Below are 6,742 nucleotides of genomic sequence, written 5' to 3' on the forward strand. Positions count from 1 at the left end.
CTGAGGGCTGACTAGATCTTGATCTAGTTGATCTAGAGTTGACACTGAATTTAAATTGGTTCGTGGGCACAAGGGGGATGATGACATAGACCACATAGTTCCACAGGAAGTATGAGGGATTGTGTGTGAACACAACAGATACATGTAAGTGCACGATCAGCTCAAACAACTGACAGTTCATCAGCGAAGCCCTCGGTCCTGTCCTGGCTTGAGGATGCCAGTTTTCCAAGATGTGGGGCAGAACTCAAAGGTGTTCTGAAAGCAGATGAGCAATCTATTTTCAATCATAGTTTAGTGCCACAAATGGATCAATCAAGAATATGTCAGAGGTGTTATTAGTACCAAGCATTGTGCCAGTTGCTTGAGATATAAAGAAGGAAAAGTGTGACCCCATTCTCATAGGAAACAGTCTCGGCCAACCGCGTGCATTTACTGAAGACCTCCCGTAGGCATAGAGGGCACAGAACAGACCTACCTCAGAGCTCAAATGAAGAAAAGTCAGCCAGTCAGTATTAGGCAGTGGGGCAACAAGGTCAGCTTCCCAAGGCAGGAAAATCTTCCACAGAAATGACACTTGAGATCAGTCTTGAGGTATCAGGAGGAATTCATAAGGAGTCCGAAGGGGAAGAACATAGGCAAAAATGCAAAGAGGTGAAGGTATAGAGTACTTGACGGAAGTCTGAGTGTCTGGGTGCCACACACACACACACACACACACACACACACACACGCACGCACACGTGTGTAATCTTGGAAAGGTCACTTATTCACTTGTTCTTGCAGCCTTGGCTTGCACCTTGGCTTCCTACCTGCCTGCACTGGACTGTGGTGATGGCACACGGGTGAACTGGTGGTGGGAAGCCCATGGGGATTACAATTGAGATGAAAAAATGCACAAAAGGAAGAATGATGTAAACACACACACACACACACACACATATATAATAATACCTGCCTGCTTACTGTGAAGTTGAAATCACGGAGTTCTGTAATTGATAAAGCATACAATTATGGGGGCGCTATTATTAGTTTTTCATGTCTGGATACTAAAATTCTGTTGTCTTTCCCAGGATTACACTCTTTCCCATCTGTATATGGGGAAGTGAGCTTCCAGCAAAGTCTCTTTGTCAGTGGGGGAGTGAGCGTCCAGCAAAGTGAAGTAAGTCTCACCCCACCACAGGGGCAGTGAAAAAAGGGTGCAGTAGCCAATTGCTCCCAGCCCCCTCCCCCAGAAGGGGCGCTGCTCCATCCTACAGGGCTCATGCCCTCCCCAGGGCTGACAGCTGGACTGTACTGGACTGGAGGAGTGACAGACCAACCCCCATGTGTGAAGAAATTGTTGTAGATGTCATCTGGGTCTGTGGAGAGCAGATCCAGCCAGAACAGGGAATCAGACACTGGGACCTCGGTCAGAGCTGGCTTCTAGGGGGAGACCAGAGCTGGGGTTCCTAAGCAAGCAGGAAATGAGCATCCACTCAGAAGAAACAGCACAAGCAAAGGCACAGAGGTTTGCAGCAACCGAATGGATTCAGGGCTTGGATGGGGCAGCCGATTCATAGTGCTGTTGCCAGCTTGTACTTTTAGCTTATGGGTTGTCCAAAGCCCCAAGCCCGCCTCGGCGTGTTCTTATCTGGGGTCCTGAGGTCCCAGACCACCTCCCTGCCCGGGAACATGGCTGCACAGAGTTACGGAATGCAGGGAACTCCCAACAGTTGGTCAGTCAACCTTGACTTCTCCATAGAAGTTTCTGGCTGCAGCTTCATCTCCTGGAATACATCTGCCTTGTAAACAGTCAGTCTGGCATGAAAGACTTTCTCATTGAAGGCAATTTTATTATTGGGGGAAAAAAGGCCCCATCCCCCCGTCCCTCCCCCAACTCCCTGACGTGAGTCCATGTCATTCGTTACTGGCTTTGGCAGTTTTATTATGGAAATGACATATTGAAATACAAATTGGGACGTGTACAGTATAATTACTAATACTGCATATTCATTTCCTCCCTTTGTTACTGTTGAGTCCCCATAAAGCCCTCTCAGCAGCCAAGTCTCTGTGTAGTTGGTTCTGTGTCTCTTTTCTTCTGAGGACAAGGCAGGGCTGAGAGGGGAAACGCAGCCAGAGGAAGTACCTGCCTTCCCTGCGTAGGGTTATTTTTGTGACAATACTGGAGCTGATGCTGCAGAACTGGCCTCTGAGGTCTAAGGGCTTCCCAGTGCTTCCCAGCAAACAGCTTAGAGCTGTAGCCAGACTGGGAAGGCCCAGCCAGGGGCCTTTCCAACAGATGAAGTATATTCAATGAGATGGGGGGAGGGGGGCGATGGCCCAGGCTAGACCATGCCACCTGGAGAACTGTTACTGTTCCTCCCTCAGAACCTTCTCAGCAGGCCATGTAAATTGGTCAGTGTGCCCACTTGCTGGAGCTCTGCAGGCATCCGGAGCTGTGTGACTGACTGTGCCATCTTTCCCCATGGCCTTGGTTTCTGCCCTTCCCCAGGGAGTGTCTTGCTGTAATCTATCTCACGTTGGTGCACAAGTGGTGGTGAGAATGGACTCTGGGTTCAGTCTCACCTTTGCCACTTGGCAGTTTTATTACTTTGGGCAGCGTTAGAGTTGCTTAGTCCATCTGTGCCTCAGTGTCACCACCTACGCATTGAGGCTACCAGTAGTTTTCATCTTATAGCAGATCATGTTATGAGGCTCAAATGCTCAAGGCAGGTCAAGCATGTAGAACAGACTATTGTGCTGTAGATTCCTGACCCTGACGACCTCAGTCAATAACCTACCTGCACCCAGGCCTTTGCAATGTGGCTTTGCAAGGAACCCCCAACAAGACAACAAGGACAAGAAGCACTCCCCCACTCCTTGACTCTGAGCTAGGTTGGTTCTTTCTTTGACCAGCAGGAGGGATAATGGGCCCATTCTGAGCCTAGCCCCAAGAGGACTTACTTCTCCTCTATTGGAATCCTGCCCCTGCCTGGATAGCAAGCCCAGGCCAGCCCACTGGATGATAAGACACATAGTCAGTGTTGAGTCAGCTTCATTGTCCCAGCTGAGGCCCCAGACATATGAGGAAGTCCAGTCACAGAAACGCCAACCCAGAGGCAACCCACAGTTGACCACAGGAGTGGGAGTGAGGCCATTCTAGACAAGAAGAACCATGTAGCCAACCCACAGACAGCAGAGTGAAATACATGCGTATTATGATTTACAACCAAGTCCTGGGGTGATTTGTTAGGCAGCCATAACTAACCGCTACGTTTAGTAAGTTCTTATTGTGCTTTTGGCCTCTTCTAGGTCATGTCTCTATGTCTTGGTCTACTGCCCATCGAAAGTCCCCAGGTATCATGGTTTTAGGACAATTGCAGAGGCCCTGGCATCAGAGAGAGTTGAAATCCCTTCTCTAGCATGTTCAGAGCTAGGACCTCAATTGAGTCATTTCTGTTCTATCACATGGGAATAATCATATCTGTCATGCACAGCTGTAGTGGGAAATGGACAAAGTAATGGAAAGGGAAGAGCCTGGCCCTCAGGCTCTCCTGTCTCACTGTCTTGTACATAAAGTAAGATTCAAAACAGACTGACGGAAATCCTATTTTTCTTGGCTAGACTGAGCTGTTACACACAGTTACCTGATGCTCTAAAAAGAATGCATTGCTCGGAGCCCCATTTAAAAGCAGAAAGGAAATGTTCTCCAATTAGCCAAGGATCTTAACCCATGGCATTTGCTTAGAGGTCATGAAGCGCTTTCCCACACAGGACGAGCTTCCCATACTGTCGAGTCTCCGTAACTGCACAGCCCCTGTCCCTCTACCCCACGGTGCAGCCTCCATGGCACCGTTCCAGACTAGGCCTTTGCCCTTTGATGCGAGGTGGGTAAGTGGAGCTGCTTGACTCCAGCCCCACCCCCACGCCCACTGCCCCCCAGTTCGCCAGTTGTCATAGTGCTGGGCTATTTCACGAAGACACCACTACAGGGACATTAAGTTTTCCTTTTCTGTTTACTGAATGGTGTGTGTTGCTTGAAAAGAAATGTGCTCCTGGTCTTCTGGAAACACCACTCAGACCTCACCTTGGCTAGCACTGAGGGCTTGGGATTTTTTTTTTTTAGTCTAGAAGTCATTTTGGTGGGGCCAGGAACCTCTCTGTCCCATGTCACTCAGGAAATGAGAGGGCTCACAAGAGTTCTAAAGAACTACCAAAGTCTCAACTGGGCTCACAGGTGGGCAGCCAGCCTTGGGGGCGAGGGTCTTCTTCCTCCTAGAGTAACTGGGAGGGTTTGACCCAACCACCATGAGACAATGTGTCTGAGCAGCTGACTCCTCTATGAATTAGGCTATTTCCTGAATAAGGATCATCAACTCTTTTCTAGAAAGACGGAGTAGGAAAAGTCAGGACTAAGCAGCCAGACCCACTGGTCCTTTTGGAGGGCAGATTTCCTGGGTGACATCCAAGGTTGAGAGGTGGGCAGGGGGCATGAGTCAGACTAGGGAAATAGTACAGTCCTTGCCTTCCAGGAGCTCAAAACCCAGATGGGTCCTGGGAAACAGCCTTCTGAGGAAGCCATCTCCAGGAAATTGGTCAAAAGTTAAAAAGCTATTTGTATAAAGATATTTATAGCTGCATGATTCAGAGTGATGAAAATCTAGAAACTGCCCAAATGCCCGATAAGAGGTTTAGTTGAACAAACTGATTTATCAAACTGATGAGACAATACCTTGCCATTAAGAAGGAGAATAATGAAGTAGATCCACAGACAAGTACATATGAAACTATATATGGCCAATGAAATCTGCAAAACGGCTTCCAAGTCTTGGCTGCACCTATGTAAAATCTTTCATGCACAGTGAAAATAACAGCAGAAAAACACACAAAAGTAAGTAAGTGGGCGAGATGGTACTTTTTTGGTCATGTTAGCTTAATATGCAGTGAAAACTCCAGAAAGTAGCAAAAGACACATGTCCTCTGGCTTTTAGAACACCCTGCAAAACACCAAGCACACAGCGAGAAAATAAATGCACAGTAGGTAGAATTAGGGAAGGTTGTGCTTATTCAAGAGTTGGACTTTGAGAGACTCAATGATGAATCTTGCTGAGATGGCATTCCCAGGGACATTTCTTGGGACCTCTGAAACACACAGTCATACCCAAAGAACATGGTTTAATGCTTCTGATGAAGACTCAGACCCGGGCCTAGCATGGTGTGTAGGGAGGTCTTTCTTGGTGCCCTTCAAATAATTTCAGGGACTTGCCTGCTCCTTTATCACATAAAGACCTATTTTCTTAACCTGCATTCACGTTTCTTGCTTTGTTTTTTACCCCAGTAGCAAACACTTCTCAATGACGACAAAGGCCACTGACGATCAGTGAGAAGGTGAACTGTACACCCAAATTGCTTTGAAGAAGCCTAGTTTTATTATCAGGATGTTCAACGTATCAGGATGTTTCCAGGGGGACTCAGAGGGGCCAGTGCATCTGTCCCCTCTAAATACCTCTACCTGGTGGAGAGTATCCCAAATATCACACTTCGAGACTCAACTCATCTCAAACTTCAGCCTCAGATGCATTTTGGATGCTGGATAAATATGCAGATTCCAGAGCTCCAGCACTTGTTTCTGATTCAGACTCTGAACTATGTGTCAACAAGTTTGCCAGTTTGCTGCTGCATGTTTTCTGAAGCGATGCTTCGAGAAACCTGGAACTAAAAGAATTCAATTTATTTTAAATGCAAATCCTAACTCAAAATCCTAAGTCAGCCCTCTTATCCCAGTGGCTTCCTTGAAGCCATTTTGGATCATTTTCACAACTGAATAGGTGGGGAGAGGAAGAAACCAAGGGCCCAGCCAAGAGTGGCAGCCCCTCCCCCCACTTCAGGGGAGAGATCAAGACCAGAAAATCAAGGACGCTCGCCCAGCATTTCCTATGCCTCCTGAGATCTGCCACCTCGGCCGGTGGTGTGTGACACCTGCCATCTTGGGGAAAACCCCCCACCCCACCCCCAAGGAAAACTGGCTACAAAGCCACCCTCCACCCCTGCTCCAGGGACAGGTCTGCACATAGAGCCCAAGAGGTCCCGCCACAAGGAAAGGACATGGAGACTGAGTTTAGGAAGAGACTGAGTTTAGCCATCAGGCTGGACAGGCCACAGGAATGATGGGGGGCTGTGGATGCCTCAGTGATTCTCTAGCTCTCTCAAGGTGCTCACGGCTAAAACAGAGTCAAATACATTTTTTACAAAATAATGTAAAATGTCCCAAGAGAGTATACAAATACTGGGAACAAGGACAGAGAAGGGAGGGATTGCTTTGTGTTGGAGGAGGGGAGGGCGGGGCTCACAGGGTGATTACTGATGACCTACCAAGGGCTAGGCACAACACAAACAGTAATTTCCTCCTCACAACAACCCTATGAAAGGACATATTATGTCACATGGATAAACACGTATCTCAGAAAAATCAGCCGTCATAGCCAGCATCACAGAGCAGTGACTGGGACACAGTTCTGTCCAGCTGATGCCTGAGGTGTGAGTTCTCCCAAGTTTTCGTTTGGCTGTGATCTTGGGTGAGTCATGTCCCCTCGGGTGCCTCATCTGTGAAAGCAGGTCTGGGCTCCCCAAGTGATGCTGAGTCCTCCTCAGGTGAGAGCCTGAGGAACCCGCCATGACCTCAACCCGGGACTTGCTGGACCCAGAAGAAAAGGAGGACCCTCCCGAAGGGCCAGCTGCCTTTCAGTTACTCCCTGAAGACAGG

Source organism: Condylura cristata, unplaced genomic scaffold (genome assembly GCF_000260355.1).
Source record: "Condylura cristata isolate star-nosed mole 26May11 unplaced genomic scaffold, ConCri1.0 scaffold00011, whole genome shotgun sequence".
Classification (NCBI taxonomy): Eukaryota; Metazoa; Chordata; class Mammalia; order Eulipotyphla; family Talpidae; genus Condylura; species Condylura cristata.